At 39.8% G+C, this 16,027-nt stretch overlaps 1 pseudogene; it reads left to right on the forward strand.

The window, feature by feature from the left end:
* Positions 1-236: 236 nt before the first annotated feature.
* Positions 237-16,027, forward strand: part of LOC142439844 (histone acetyltransferase type B catalytic subunit pseudogene) — a 115,433-nt pseudogene continuing 99,642 nt past the window's right edge.

The raw sequence follows: 16,027 nt of genomic DNA on the forward strand, positions 1-16,027 counted from the left end.
TAGAATTAGAGATCACTCACCACGCTACAGAAACGCCTTAACCATCATGAGGTGTGTACCTAGCAAACTTAATTATTTGCCATGGGAAATCTAGTCCGTCTTCCTAAGGTAGCTCAGGGGTTAAACTTGGTTCCTTACCTCCCCTTTCCAGGAACCTCCCGCCTGGAAAACTAGATACTTGTTAGAACTTAGGGAAGTTTCCCTAAGCCGAGACCACACACCGGCTCCAGATTCAGATGCCAGCCAGGTGTGCAGCCTCCGTTCGGCCGCGCGCAACACGCTCGGCACCACTTTCTTCATCACAGATGGCTTTGCACGCAGGTGCCCTGAAGATCCCACGCCACAAGCAATCCCCAGCTGACAAGGAGCCTTACCTGGAGGTCGAAGAGGCAGAGCTCCTTGCAGGAGCAGCTGCAGCAGCAACAGCAACGGAGCCGCGGGAGGCGATCACCAGATTGACACCCAAGGGGACAGCCTGCACTCCCACGCGAGCTGCGGGCCGGTGGGTCTCCTCTCCGACTCGCGGGGGCCGCGCGCTGCCCGGGGTTCTGTTTCCGTTCACTCCCAGAAGGGCTGGAGGCCAAGCGCCCAGGAGCCACCACTTTCTTCCCGGCAGAGACGCCTGGCTTCCCCGAAACGCCGGTCTTCGCCGCGCGGCTCCCTCCACGCGCGCCCCGCGGATCGATCGCGCGCTCCCAGAGGCTGGAGCCCGACTGCAGCGGCGAGCGGCGGGCCAATGGGGGCCCGGCACGCGCGCCCGTCCCCGCCCCCGCCCCAAACAAACCGGCGTGCCTCGGACGCGGCGCCCAGTGGACAGAAGTAACAGGAGCTTATCCTTGAAATGTATCCCGTCGGTTCTTTTCCTGCGCCCCCCCTCCCCCCCCCCCCCCCCCCCGCCGCGTGCCTGGCACAACGCTGGGATGAATCCGATGGCTCCAAGGCCCTCAGAGGACTCCTTAAAGGAGCTTCCAGGAGGGTGAGGAGGAGGCGCTGGGAATGCGATGACACCTGGTCCAGAGCAGCTGGCAATTTGCTTTCAAATGCAGGAAGCCACTATCAGAGAACTGCCACTTGCGCTCCAGTCTCTGCGCCACCAAGTCGCTCGATTCTTGCAATGGCAGAAGGAAAGATGAAGCACGTGGTCACGGCTGTGTGATTCTTCCAACACTGTCTGAAGGAGACTCGTTACTTGGTGGTAAGGGAGAGTCAAGACATGTTCACTACTTTACTGACCTGTTTCTATGCTCCGGAACCTACATAACACACTTGCTCCTGGAACTTAAAAAAAAGCCCAAAACTACAACTAAAAAATGGTCAAGCGACATCAATGTATGCGGTCTATTTTATTTACGTGTGTTTGTACACTACACGATTTTGATTTTTTTTTAACTATGGGTATTTAAAAGCGATGACTTGCAACATGATAGAACTTTAGGAAAACATAAGGGAACGTTTAATTGCTGTAAACAATGAGACTGCCCTGCTACAGTCACTAAAGTTTCAAAGCCAACTCATATGCACGGACTTTCTTCATATTTCACTTTTGACATTCTACACGTCCAATAAAAAATAGCGTATAGAAGCTCTTTAGGGATAATTTATTTTCTCTCTACTGATTTAAGTCGTATATCACATTTTGATCAGGAATGTGACAGTATTTGAGATAAAAAGGTACTCTAATTTGTCAAGGTCCTGAGGCAAAATGGTACCCATGCTGTTTTAAAAATATCTACAGATATGTGTATGGATAGTCATTCACAAAAAGGCAGACGTAGGAATGCTCTACCAAAATCAGTGTTTAAAATATGAAAAAAAGGAATGTCTTTCTGAAACTTTCTGGTTCCACTGAAGTAATACAAATAGGTTGGTGCATTTGGTGTAGCCAAGTTTGTGTATCAATGACAAGCTGACATAGCTTGGGGAGACTTGACAAAGAAAACAATTTCATAACCTGTCTATCATGTGAATGAGGCATGCAGCAGTGTAATATTTACAGCCTGGTAGGCTCTGTCACTCATGTGGCCAGTAACATCTCATGCAGGCCTTTCTCTGGCTAAGTGTGCTCCTCGTGCTTCCAGTGAAGAAAGGGGGTATTCTGATGAAGCACAAGTCATCCTTTGGTGTTATTCCCTCCAAATAGTATCACCCCACTTATTCTTTATGGAAACAGTTGGTGAATCTCTGAATGGAGGACATTGTCTTTATTCTGAAGCTTGCTGATTCTCCACATGGGATTCCCCAGACAAGCAGCAAAAGCGCTATCTGTGAGATCCATGAATATGAGAAGCCTTCGCAATGGCAATCACCAAGCTACGTTTTAGCATCCCTCCAGATGACTGATGCACATTGAACTTTAAAGAATGTGTTCCAGGCTGAAGATCTTCCAAGCCGTCCTACTATCCGTGATGTGTTTTACATAACGATGTTGTTTTGTTGTGTGTCTTCAAACTGAGTGCAAGTCACAGTAACCCGGCAGGAAAGAAGAAAACTAAACTCCTTATGAAATAGGAGTGCCAGACATTTCCCAATGTAGTGGCTGATGAACTGTACCTAGAGACCTAAGGGTAGCAGCCCAGCGCTTCATCACTGCACCACCAGACTCCTCTCTAGTACAGCAATAGCGTTCAGTAGTTGCAGCAGAGATCCTCCAGGCTACAAGTCCAAAACGTGTCCCATTAAGAATAATTTGGCCACGTTGCATAGAGCGATATAAATGTGCTACAGTGAATTCACAAAGTAAGTGCTATAAATTAATAGAGACGTTTACCGATAGAAGACTCAACAAAAATATCAAAAAGTGAAGCTATCCTTTCTTGAGATATCACCTGTCTAGGTCTAAAAACATTTCTGAAGGCATGCCATCATCTCCCTAAACTGTCCTTAAAAGACAAACAAACAAAAAAAAGCCTGCACTCTGAGTTTTACCATGTGGAAATGGCAGCTGGGGCGCCCTTGAGAAGATCCAATTGTGTCCCATGTCATGGTCCTTTGAGTTTGTCATACAAAACGTCATCTGAAGGGTGAAGACTGGAGCTGGAGCTGTAGACTGGGCCAAGTGCGGTTTCTCAATCAATTCTCATACGACAGTCCTTGCTGGCCTCCAAAAAGTGAGTAGGAGCATTGTCGTAATGGGGGTTAAAAAAAATTCTTGGCACAATTAGCCTGGTCTTTCCCTCACCAATGTAGTATTCAATTTTCTTAACATTTCTTTCTAGTAGGGCCCTGTGATTTCCCTGCATCCTTTGAGAAAGTCTGTCACTATAACTCCTTCGGAGTGTCCCCAAAGCAGAAGCCATAACCTTTGCTCATTCTACACGGAATTCATCTCAGAGTTATTCCTGGCCCTCCCGAAAATGCTTGAGCTATAGAAAATTCCCAGAAGCTAGTTGCCAAGCTTCAACGATTGAGGAAGTCTACTTGAATATTTTTAAAAATATATGAGCCCTGCCTTCAAAATAATTTTTAGTGGCACCAAAGTATCGCTTTTAATGCATGTTAAAAAAGGCTGCCCATTTCCCACTAGCATCCAGATGATTACAAATCTTAGTGACCATATAGGACATGGTATGACTCTTCCTTAGAGTTTCCAAGACAGTACATTTCCACTGGAGGAGAAAGTGTGATCTTCTGAGTGCAACTGAGCTGGTGGGTTTGGTATCCGACTCTCTTTTGGATATCAGTCTACTACTTATTCCACTGCATCATAATAGTATCACAAGTGTTTTATTGAGAAAGCTCATCTGCAGACAAGGATGCTCACAGAGACATGATTAAGTATTTTTGTTTGGAATAAATCTGTGCCTTAATAAACTTTACCCCTTATAGAAATTATAGAAATTATAGATAGATAGATAGATAGATAGATAGATAGATAGATAGATAGATAGATAGATGAGGGTAACTAATGTTTAGATATCAATTACTCTCCTATATATGCTGGTGATTGTATTGCGAGGTGTCGTTGATACTCTTCCTATGTATAACAGTGGTATGAACAACAAATGGAAATGCTTAGTGGTCCTCCTTCATACTTATTATTGTTGCTCTGTTTAATTTCATTGTTCAGCCACTGTGTGGATCCAGCTCCTTAGTAGTCTTCCTCTTTGTTGTTGACCCTCCACATAACCAAGGATGACATCTTTCACCAGGGACTTGTCCTTGATGATGACATGTCCAATCTACAAGGGACAAAACCTCCCGTGTCCATGCTTCTAAGGAGCATTCCGACTTTTTAAAAGACAGATTTTTTGCATTTCTAGCAGTCCATGGTATATTCTATTCTTCACCAGAGTTGCCATTTCTATTCTCCAGTCTTCCGTTTGCATTGTTGTTGAGGTGACTGAGAATCAAATGGTCAGGAGCACCTTAACTTGCAGAGCACCTTTAACACATTTAATATGTTGTTACTTTGGAGAAGGAGCCCTGGGGGTTAGGTGTAGGCCTTTGATCCATGTGGTGGGCACTTCAAACCCAGCAGCAGCTCCTCAGGAGAAATACCAAGCTTTCTACTCCCATAAACAGAGTCTTGGAAACTCACAGGGGATCACTATGAATCAACAGGGAATCATAGCAGTGAGTTTATTTATTTAGTTTGGTTTTTGCTTTAAAGAAATTTTGTGATGCAGATTTGCCCAAGAAAATACATTGGTTTCTTGATTACTGTTCCACAGCAAACTGACTTTGGATCCAGATAAACTGACATCTTTGGCAACTTCAGTATTTTCTTATGTATCATGGTTTATTTGTCAGTCAGGTGGTGAGAATAGTATTGAGGCACTGATCCATGTAATAGGCCGTTGTCTTTGATCATTATTAGTCAATGCTTCACATCCTCTTTGCTTTCAGCACACAAGGTTGAGTCATTTGCATATTGCAGATTGTTAATGACTCTTCTTCTAATCCTGATGCTGCATTCTTTTGCATATCGTTTGGTTTCTGGGGTTATTTTCCCAAAATACAAATTTACTACCTGTGATGAAATGATACAAACAAGAAACACACCGTTTCTGATTCTGAAACATGCAGTATTCCCTACTTCTGGTCCAATAACTGTCTAGTGTCTATTTATCTATCTATAAATGCATAATACTGCCTTGCTTTGTGTAAATCTGCTACACAAGATCTCTTCAAAGAGTTGAAAACAAGGATGCTACTTTGAGGACTAAGGGGCGCCTGAATGAAAACTCTTTTTCAATGGCTTTATTTGCATGTGAAAGTTGGACATTGAATAAGGCAGATCAGAGAAGAGTCAATTTACTGAATGACGGTGCTGACAAATATCTGGAAAGGATTGAGAACTTACAAAAGTATAAACAAATCGGTCTTGGGTCTTTCGTGTAAGGCTATAGATTACACACATTTCTAATAAAAACAGGAAGAGCTTTACTGAAGTAGATGTGATTTTCACCTGTTTACACTCCTACTGAGCTGAAGGTTCACTCACTGTGATAAAACCTTCTGTGAGTTGCATGCATTTCTTTTCAAATATTAAATTTGCTTATGTTTTTAAAAGGCATGTAGAGTCTTTTGAAAATGCTTTTTACATTTTTTATGTAAAACATTTAATCTAAATATACTTGGTAGTAAAACTGGGCATTACTGTAAGCTTCTGAGGTCCGAAGGAATTTTGGGGTTTGGGGAGAGTCTCTGGAGATTATATACTTGATCCTTATGTTGCATTCACTATGTACCTCTGTCCTAAAGCAATATCCATTGTAGAATACAGAATTTGAATTTGTTTTTTGAATGAATTATTAGATCCTCAGCCAATTCATGAGGGGGAAATGCTGATTTTTAATGATATGGAGGGGGAGGTTCTTTGTTTTTTTGTTTTGTTTGTTTATCACCATTGGAAATCAAGAACCATAAGGTACTATATTCAGACATTTTACATTCCAAAGATGTGTTAACATCCTAGGGCTGTTGTAAAATGTGTTCCAAAGTGAGTGCCTCAAAGCAATAGGACTTTGTTATTTCATATTGCTGGAGGCTAGGGTTCCCAAAGCAGACATCACCATACTCTGAAGGCTCCAGAGAGGCGTGGCCCTACTGGCCTCTTCAAGCTTCAGTGGCCTGGGCTGTGTTCTGGCTGTGGCTCTCTGATTTTAATATTCATCTCTATCTTCATGTGTGGGTTTTTGTGTTTCTTTATAGGGATGGTGTTTTTATCTTTAGTCAATTCTGGGTCATAGTTTCCCTATATGTTAGAGTAGACCTGCCACTAGGGTTTCCTATACAGTCCATTTTACTGGGATAGATCACGTGGTCTTTTTTATTTTTAGTGTCCTCCTGGATCACTAGGGAGTATGAACTGTAAGCCTTTCACTTTCATCCCAAATGCTTAACTACCAGCGGCCTAGTCATTTGTTCTAAAGAAGCAACACCTCACCCTATGCCAATACAATCCCATGTTAATTTAAATACATGCAGGTGAGCCAACTCTATTCCCAAACAAGGTCTACTAGGCTTTAGGATTTCAGCACTTGTTCTTTGGCAGGCAGGAAACTGGAAATCATTATTGGAGTAGGTAATTTTCTCTTCCTCCTGTAACTCAAGCCATCCTCGATGCAAATAAAGACCCATTAGACTGAGTCAAAAAATTGGGTTCCAGTCTGACCTCTATAGTTAACTCTGTCAGCATCTATTTAATGTTATTTAACCTCCCTTTGACCTGTCTTCTCATTTGTGTACCAGGGAAAATAATAGCACCATGACCACATGTGACCTGAGAATATCAATGTAGCATGGAAGACTCCCTTACACCCACTACCACCAGAGCACCCTATCATTAGTAATAGACTCCAAATGTGCCAACAGCTAACCCAAGTAGGAGTGGTTCAAGACCACCCAGAGGGACTTCAAAATAACTTCCTGGCTAGCTTCACTCTCTTGCTGATGAAGGATCCCACAGATGGACCTGATTTTCTTTTTCTTTCTTTCCTCACTTCTTTCACACTAAAGAGGCTGATGAGCGTCACCCTGCCTCCTTATGTATACGTCTCAGCAATAGGGGCAATTACATATAGCTCTGAACAGGACTGTGAACTCTTAAGGTATGATGCCTTACACCTTATAAAATAGGAGTTCTGGGAGACATTTTCTTTTCTTTGGAAATCTTGGTGGAATCATTTCCTAGACCCACATCAGCCAGCCCATTTAAACAGGCTTTGGAGCCCACATGGCCTACTTGGGTCCATGACTCAAGACAGTACTTAAGGGGAAGTACAAGCAAAACACAACTATTAACTTTTACAAACAAACAAACACACAAACAAAAACCACCTAGCATGGTGAATCTTTCCTCTTCCTACTACAACAAACAAACTTATCACTATAGTCAGTTACAACTCACAGATATCCTGGAGGACAGGGTAGAACTGTCCCTTGTGAATTTCTATGACTGAAACACTTTATGAAGATAGAAAACCACTTCTTTCTACAAAGGAGTGGCTGGTGGTTTTGAACCACTGACCTTGTGGGGAACAGGTCAACATGTAACCACTAAAATCTTTCAAATGATTCCTATGCAGCTCTTTATAATTGTTGGACTTTTAAATGTTTCAGTTCATTTCAGGTCAACACTAATTCCTACAATGTGAAATGGAAAAAAAAAGGAAGAAAATATGCTCATCGTCCTATATTTGCAGACAAATTGGAAGGTGGCCCCAAACGTATTAGTGACTTAGAGTTAGAGAAGGGCGAGCTAGTTGGCACTAGTATTTGAAATAATCACGATTCCTTTCCGTATTTCTTTTTGTGTAGGAGGCTTTTGGATCCCATTCAGTTGACCATTCAGCTTAATTAAGAGCCCATGGTTCTCTTTGGTCAAGGAAATACTAGCAAAAGTGAAATTACTCAGCTGTGAGCACAAACCACTGTTGTTTTTGGTGTTTTAAAGAAACTCTGGCTTTTCATCTTGCTTTGCCCTCCTCTGTGAGATGGACCATGTCCCAACAACTTGACGTGGCCCCAGGCAAAAACATTGTAAAGCAAAGCTCTAATTTCCAAATCATACGTATGCAGAAGAGACAGAGATGCCGACTAATTGACTCATAGGAATATCCAGGGAGGGAGGGTAAAATCTCCAATCAAAACAATAACAATATTTGTCTTTATGGTACTTAGAGAATAAAATTGATAGAGCATGTTGACTGATTAACTATAGGTGTAAGGGTATCAACATTTGAGTTCTGGCCCAGGTTACATCATATTTTCATTTTTCACAGTCACATGGTAAATTTCCTTTATTATATTTCTCCTTTTTTTGCCAAGAGAGTAATTTTCTTACAATGTAATTTTAATGATACCGTTCCTTTTGTAAACAGTCTTCTCTGGCTCCCCGTTGCTAAAGAAGGAAGTTCTATCTGCTTAGCCTTTCAGGAAATATTTATCCTAGCTCATTTTGTTATTTACTTTCTACCTTTCCTACCAGTTCTTCATTAACATATACCTCTCTACTACTTGGATTGTGTTTTTCTAACAAAAATGATTTGTGAGCTTGCATTGAAATGCTGGTTCCAGCTTTTGTTTTTGTGAAAGCACGGCTTCCCTTCCTTCCAAGGAATGCCGGTGGCGTTTTGGTTAAAGTGCTTGGATACTAACCACAACCCTTAGATTCTGTACCCAACAGTCTCTCCGTGGATGAAATATATGAAAGTATATTCCCATAAGGTTTTACAGCTTTATAAACCCTATTGTCTAGTTCTACCACTTTTATGGCGTCACTATGAGTTGGAATCTATTTCAAATCCTACTTATTTCACAGTCTTCAAGTATTATCTTTGTACCAATGCTACCTATCCACATTAAATATACGAGATTCCATTGCAAAGTATTACTACCATATATATTTCCTCTATATTCTGCAGCTGGGTCGGTACATTTCTGAAAGTGGTGCTTCTAGCTCGCTGATCTTTCATCAAGGATTTCTGTTGGCTTACATATCACAATGACAATCTGGGCATCCACAGGGAGACCCTCGCTTCTTTTCAATTTCCTTTGAAATTGAGGACAAAAGAAGTCTGAGGAGGCAAAATTAAAAATGTGGGGTGAAAGGGGCAAGACTTCCCGTAAAATTCCTGTATCACCTTACTACCCCCAATAGAATGTCCTGGGGGAGGGGCAGCGGGGAATTCCTGGGGGCAAATTTCCTGACCTTTTTCTTACCAGTGCAGCTTTCTTTCCTTAAGACTTCTTGCTGATAACCCTAATATCCTCCTGTATTTCCAGAAAATCCATTATAATTACCCTTATGGGATTCCCCACCTAAACCATTCAATATAGCCTTCTCAGCTGATTTTCCTGCCTTGCTCTTAACCAGCCACATATATGTGCTCAGTGTTTTAGTCATTTTTATTCGTTCATTTTTTGAAAGCACTCTAGTGAGAGGTACAAATGGCAATATTTCACCTTACATACTTTGGGCATATTGTCAGGCAAGACCAGTCCCCAGATGAGGACGTCATGGTTGATAAATCAGAGGGCCAGCAGAAAACAGGACGGCCTTGAGAGGCGTATTGATGCAGTGCTGCATCAGTGGGCTCAGGCATAGGATGAAGATGGCACGGGACCAGGCAGGGTTCTCTGCAACTATGCATAGGGCCACTGTGAGTCAGAACCGACTTGGGGGCACCTAACAACAACAATGATATAGTGAGAGATGTCAACTTGTGGGACAACTTTGCTGCATCCATCCACGGATCAGATAGACATCATTAAATACTCTGTGTTTGGAATAAGCCAGGGCAGCAACTGGAAACGCAGTTACATACTTTTGGACCAACACTCAAATTCGTTATTTAGTGGAACGAGATTATGTACAGACTTGCTCCTCTTTAATATATCTGTGGCTACATGATAAATAGCCCATTCAAAGTGAGCATATTTATCATGGGGATCCAAAGTGTACTGTCTGATAAATGACCAAGTAAATTTCATTCCATTTGTAATAAGATGATTGCAGCATATTTTAAGTGCTACTGGAAACCGCTACATTGCGGAATGATGATTTTCAGGATGCCAACTCTTCTTATTGTTGCTTAACTCAAATCTACGAGTCCTGGCTGAAGAGGAACCTCTAAAAAGCACTATGCATGAGAATGGATGAGAATTTTATTTCACTGTCAAATCTATTATTTTAAAGTCTACTAAGACTACAAAAAACAAACAAACATCCAAACAAACAAGATTGCCTAAATGAGAATGAATGGAATGATATCTCATAAGAGGAACCACATTTGCTTAGAAAGATCCATGATCATGAAGCAGAAAACTGGGGAAAACAAGAAATCATTGGGAGAGTAAATATTATTGTTTTAAGTATTTTAATGTGGAGTAGACATTAACCTAGATGTTTTTATTTGTACATTTAGTCAAATGTATTTTAACTCAAAGCAACCCTGTACACATCAATATGATGGGTTTCAAAGGGCAAAATCATTCAAATGGCAGAAGTAACAGCTCATTTTAAATTTATGCTTTCAAACAACTGCAATAATCTCACAATAGTTTACTCTTTAATAAGACACAAAATTCTGCGTCTGAGCAGAAATGTCCAATCAAATGGTAGGGAAATACTTTCCAAAAATTATTACCATATGCATGCATATATTGAGTATTCATCGAAATGACCTATACAACTCTTTAAAACTCTTAATGTCTAAGCAACTGAATGAGGGAGTCAGTTGAGTTATTTCAGAGGTGGGGAAATTGGGCTCCTCAGACCACGTGTTGTTCTGCTTAGAAGCCCTCAGGTGCTTGCATCTCACAGTGACACTGTGCACAGTAACATAAGACATGGCCAAGGTCAGCAGCATCATCACAAGTATTCCTATGTTTGAGCCCATTGTTGGAGCCACTGTGTTTATCCATCTCACGGAGAGCCTTCTTCTTTGTCACTACCCTTCCTTTTTACCGAGCACGAGCTCCTTCTCCAGAGGCTGGTGGTACCATTCCAAAGTACCCGAGTCAGAGTCTCACCATCCTTGGCCCAAAGGTGCATTGTGGCTGTATTTCTTCCAAAACAGATGGGTGTGTTCATTAGTCTACGATACTTTCAATATTCTTCACCAACACCAGAATTCAAATGTATCGATTGTTCTTTGCTCTTCTTTATTCCATGTCCAATTTTCACAGGCATCTGAGACAACTGAAAATACCATGGCTCACCTGACCCAACTGAGCTGCATAAGGTCCATGAAATAGAAAACCTGGCAGTATAGTGGTTATTCTGTGGGCTGCCACGTGCAAAGTCAGCAGTTCAAAATCACCAACAGCTGGAGAAAGAGAACTTTCTACTCTGGTAAAGTGATAGGTCTCAGAGAATGACAGGCAGTTCTACCCTATCTTACAGTGTCTTTATGATTTTTTATTGATTCGACTAGAGTGAGTTTGGTCATCTATTAAGTGTCCAAACGCATTATGAAAATTTTGAAACATTGTGTGAATTAAAAAAAAATGTGACCAAGAGACATGAACTAAACAAATGCTGCAGGCAAATTCATGAGAATAGATTTGCTTGAAGCCAAAACCAACTGTAAAAAGTGTAGTCCCTGGGAAGTGTAACAAAATGAAGCATGCCTCCCATATTAACCAATGGGTCATTCCCTGGTCACAGAACGCTCTGGAGCATGTCACCACTAGGGACCTGCTTGGCTGAACTAGCCCTTGAGCTCTGCGGGCCCACTGCTTTGGTTTTCTTGTTGCTAGTGGAGGAGGGTACTTCAATGTTTGTCACTGCAGAAAATAAAACTGAGAGGCAGCCCCTCATCCTGATATTGGAGGGAAGATTCTGGGACTCATATTATCAATTAATTCAATAGAATTGAGGATAATTTTGAAAATGAAAGTTCACTTTCTTCTCCATTGTGTTCTGTCATTCAATGTTCACTGCCGCAACCATTTGGGATTGATTTTTCTTTGTATAGTTTCATCTGTGTATTAGTGCATGCGTCTACGTATGAAGTGTGCCATTTTCACAGGGCTAACGTTAAAACTTTCTTGTGCACCTTAAAAAGAAAAGAAAATGAGCCATGGCTGTGGCTGGGGAAGTGAACGATGCCACTGAAATGGCAAATTTCAATAGGCCTTGAGCTTTATAATGACCCTTTGAAAAGAAATGTATTTTTCCTCTTGTTAGGTTTTTTTAAAAGCAGTTAGTGTTTACGAATACAATACGATTTTATTGAAATAGCTGAGTTCTTACTAGATTTCTCTATATTTTCTTCCTACACTTACCATTTAGTAGGTTAATTATGTGTTGACACAGTTTGTGATAAGAGCTGTAGTTCACATGATAATAGGAAGACACGGAATATTGGAGAGTGCTTTTAAAAAATATTTTTGCTAAGAACGGCTACTTATGGTTGCCAAGCGAGAGATAGAACCCAACTTAAGTTATTCCTCAGGGACTAGAGGGTGATCTTTGATATTACAGGCGAGAAAGCTGACTCTGAACGACCGTTATAGCAGCTTAATGGTTCCCAGTGGGAGATAGTTACAGGATTTATTTCTTACATGCTGATTGGGGAAAAGGCATGCTTGCCCCCACATCATGTATAAAAAACTTCTTCAGAGTAAGCCATTCACAGAAAGGGAGCATCAACTGAATCCTTCACAAAAATCCAGCAGAGGAATAAATAAAGAGAAATAAGTTTCTTTGGTTAAAATCTCACTGTTATGAATACACAGGAAATCTAGATTTACATGGGAAAGCCAATGTGAACATCAAATCGGAAAAGTAAACAAAGAAAGCTATCAAGTTAAAACCAAACAAAATACCATTGAGTCCATTTGGACTAATGGCATCCTCAAGTGTGCAAATTATAACGGTTTTCTAGAGTCTCTAAGACTCTAAGCTTTCAGAAACAGGTAGCCACCCCTTCATTCTTAGCTGCAGCAGTACTGGTTCAACCCATTATCCTTTAATGCTAGTACAGTACAAACTATGAACTCCAAAATAATGCCGCAACAGTAAAATAAATGAAAGAACGAAGAAAGAAAACCCATTATATAGCCACTTATTAGAATTTGGCAACTTCAGTTGCTTGTGAAACTCATGGACCATGTATATCCAGTGGACTACTCTGGCTTTTGAGCTGAATTGGGGCTTGTGCAAATTTTGGAAAATGGATAGTAGCTTGCAAAATATTTGTCCAATGGGTTTTGCCACTTACTGCTCTTGGCCCCTCTGTTAATCACGTAGGTCTTGTAAATGTCTGGATAGCCTTTGGATAGGGACCACACGACTGGGAGGTATGCCATCCTACCTAAGCCACCTTTCTTAAGTACTCACAACCAAAGCACTAGTTACACACAGACTTAGCTGGGCACGATCTCCTGGATCTCTACCAGACTAGGGAACCGGGAGTGGTCACACTTCCTCGTGAATGCATGGCTGATTTACAACAAAACATGGGCTGGAATAACGCAGCTTTCTTTCTGGCTGTAAAGGACAGTGAACTCGATTTTTACACGCAGCTTCCCCTTGTGACTATTCCATAGAATTTTTGAGCCTCTAATCTTGCATCAGCCATCTTTCTCCATGGGAGTGCTCAAAGGATGTGTCACCAGCACTCCTTGGGATAATTTGCTATGCAGAAAATGCTAATATGAGTCTCTTATTTTCTGTAAGCCTCATGGGAAATCTTAGATTGTTTTTAAAGCAGATATTTAGTCATTTACACATTACCTTTGGGTAGCCATATGTTTTAAAACACCTCTTTGTAATTGATGACTTGATTGATGATTTTATTACTGAGTAGTGTCAAATATGACAAAGTCAAAACAATAATAATGATCTAGCAATCATGAGATTCCATCCCAATTAAAATTGGCTTGAAGAAGAATTCCACAGGGCTATTTTAAACACATGGCTGAAAGCAATAATTGTCATAAACTACATCCAACTTTATTCACCTTTGAAAACTTCAAATATTATTTTAATTTTAATCAACCTGAAACACTGCACTATCATTCCCCTTAAATAAAATGATAATGCCTATATTAATAAAAATAATTGTTGCTTGAACTTTTGTGGTCAATAGGATGATGTAAAATGGAATTAATCATGCATCTATGTAGTTAGAGGGAGAGGTGAAGAATGAGATTGTGTATTCAGTGTATCAGTTATTAAAGATTTGTAGAAGGACATCAAAACAAATCATCTTTCTGTGTATTATGAAATAGCAGCTATATATTTTCTCAAGTCTGATCACGTTCCATTTACATTTGTATTTTGACAATCATTCACTTTCCTGCTATTTTTATTTCCCCACAATATCTACATTCACTGTAAAGTGCCTCCTTGAAAATCATTCCAAACATTTCAAATTTCACTATAGATCGCACTAATCAGCTACTAGTTATCTAAACATAATGACAGTACAGTTTGACACCCCAAAACATGGTGTTATTAGTATGTCTCTCATTCAAGTTTATGCTGACATAATAATATTGTAATTCAATTATGTTCTAAATACTAAACAAGTTTCATTATAAAATGTGCCTATCAAAATGACAATTCAAAAATAAGAGAAATAGAGCAAAAAAAGGCCTAGTCATGAATATAGTACTTGTTTTTTGTCAACAGAATTACATAATGAAAAAACACACCTAATGAATACTAAATATCTAGTCCCTGCTTTGAAAGCAGTAAAATTGAGATGAATAGAAAAATGGAATACATGAAGAAAGACGTTTCCTTAAAATGTATAATATAGATTGGTTTTATTCTTTGTTTACATAAATAACACGTGACAAACAGGTAACACATGATGGTGCATAATGGTGCACTAGTTAAAATTCACCGGAGCGTCTACAGGGAAAGAGCATTTTCCTCCAGTTCCCAATATATACCTTTTTTCCCCAAGAGGCAACTCTTGTTACTATCTTTGATATTACTTTTTATAGAGATATCTAAGCTTTTACAGTTCAGATTTTCTCCTTATCTATCCAAAACATAGTTTTCTATGCCAAAGAAACCAAACTTATATATTTTGTTTTATTTTCAGCACGAGTTTGATGGAACAAAATCATAGAAATTCTACATGTTTTATCTAATAGGAAAGAGATGAAAATGAGCTTCTTTCACATCCTCAAGATTTATAAAATGTAGACAGCTAGTGTTCCAGAGCCCTACATGCGATCTACATCACTTGGGTCATTCCATTATTGACCTCAAGCACTAAATGCAACAGACGTTTTCAAAATAAGCTTGTCCATAAAGTCAGTTACACGATTTTTTTGTTTGGCATGAATTAATTTGACTAATGTTTTTACCCTTTATAGAACACATAAATATTAAGAATAGCAGAGATATTTAAAAGTGAAAGTACTTTGTGATAGGGAAATTAATCATATATTTGTATGTATAAATTAATTAATATAAATAACTCTTTAACATGAAATATTATGTATATGCATGTGTATGTACATATAGCTATATCTATATGTTTTTATTGTTATTTGATGTGGAATGTCCCTTATGGTAGGAACCATTAACACAGTGCTTAAATAGAAGGCTTAATCTGACCAAGGGGATTTATGTGAATTACATTCAAGTTGAACTAAGGATCATCACATACATTTTATTTTTTGTTTTGTTTTTTGTTCTAGGTAGTCTGCACTCCTTGATAATGACAAGGTTTATATAACTTTCTTATAATTTAGCTGTGCTATTATTAAATGTGTAGAGGGGGTGGTAGTTTTTTTATAAATCATTTTATTGGGGGCTCTATAGCTCTTATAACAATCCATACATCAATTGAATCAAGAACATGTGTATATATGTTGCCATCATCATTTCTAAAACATTTTCTTTCTACTTGTGCCCCTCATTTATTCCCTCCCTCTCTCACCCTCCTACCCTTGGGAACCCTTGATAAATGACAAATTATTATTATTTTCATATCTTATACTGTTCACTGTATCTATTCATCCACATTTCTGTTGTTTGTCACCCTGCAGGGGAGGGCTAGTTACACATTGATCATTGTGATTACCTCTTCCTTTGTTCTCTTTCTTCCCCTAC

Source organism: Tenrec ecaudatus, chromosome 2, assembly GCF_050624435.1.
Source record: "Tenrec ecaudatus isolate mTenEca1 chromosome 2, mTenEca1.hap1, whole genome shotgun sequence".
Taxonomy (NCBI): domain Eukaryota; kingdom Metazoa; phylum Chordata; class Mammalia; order Afrosoricida; family Tenrecidae; genus Tenrec; species Tenrec ecaudatus.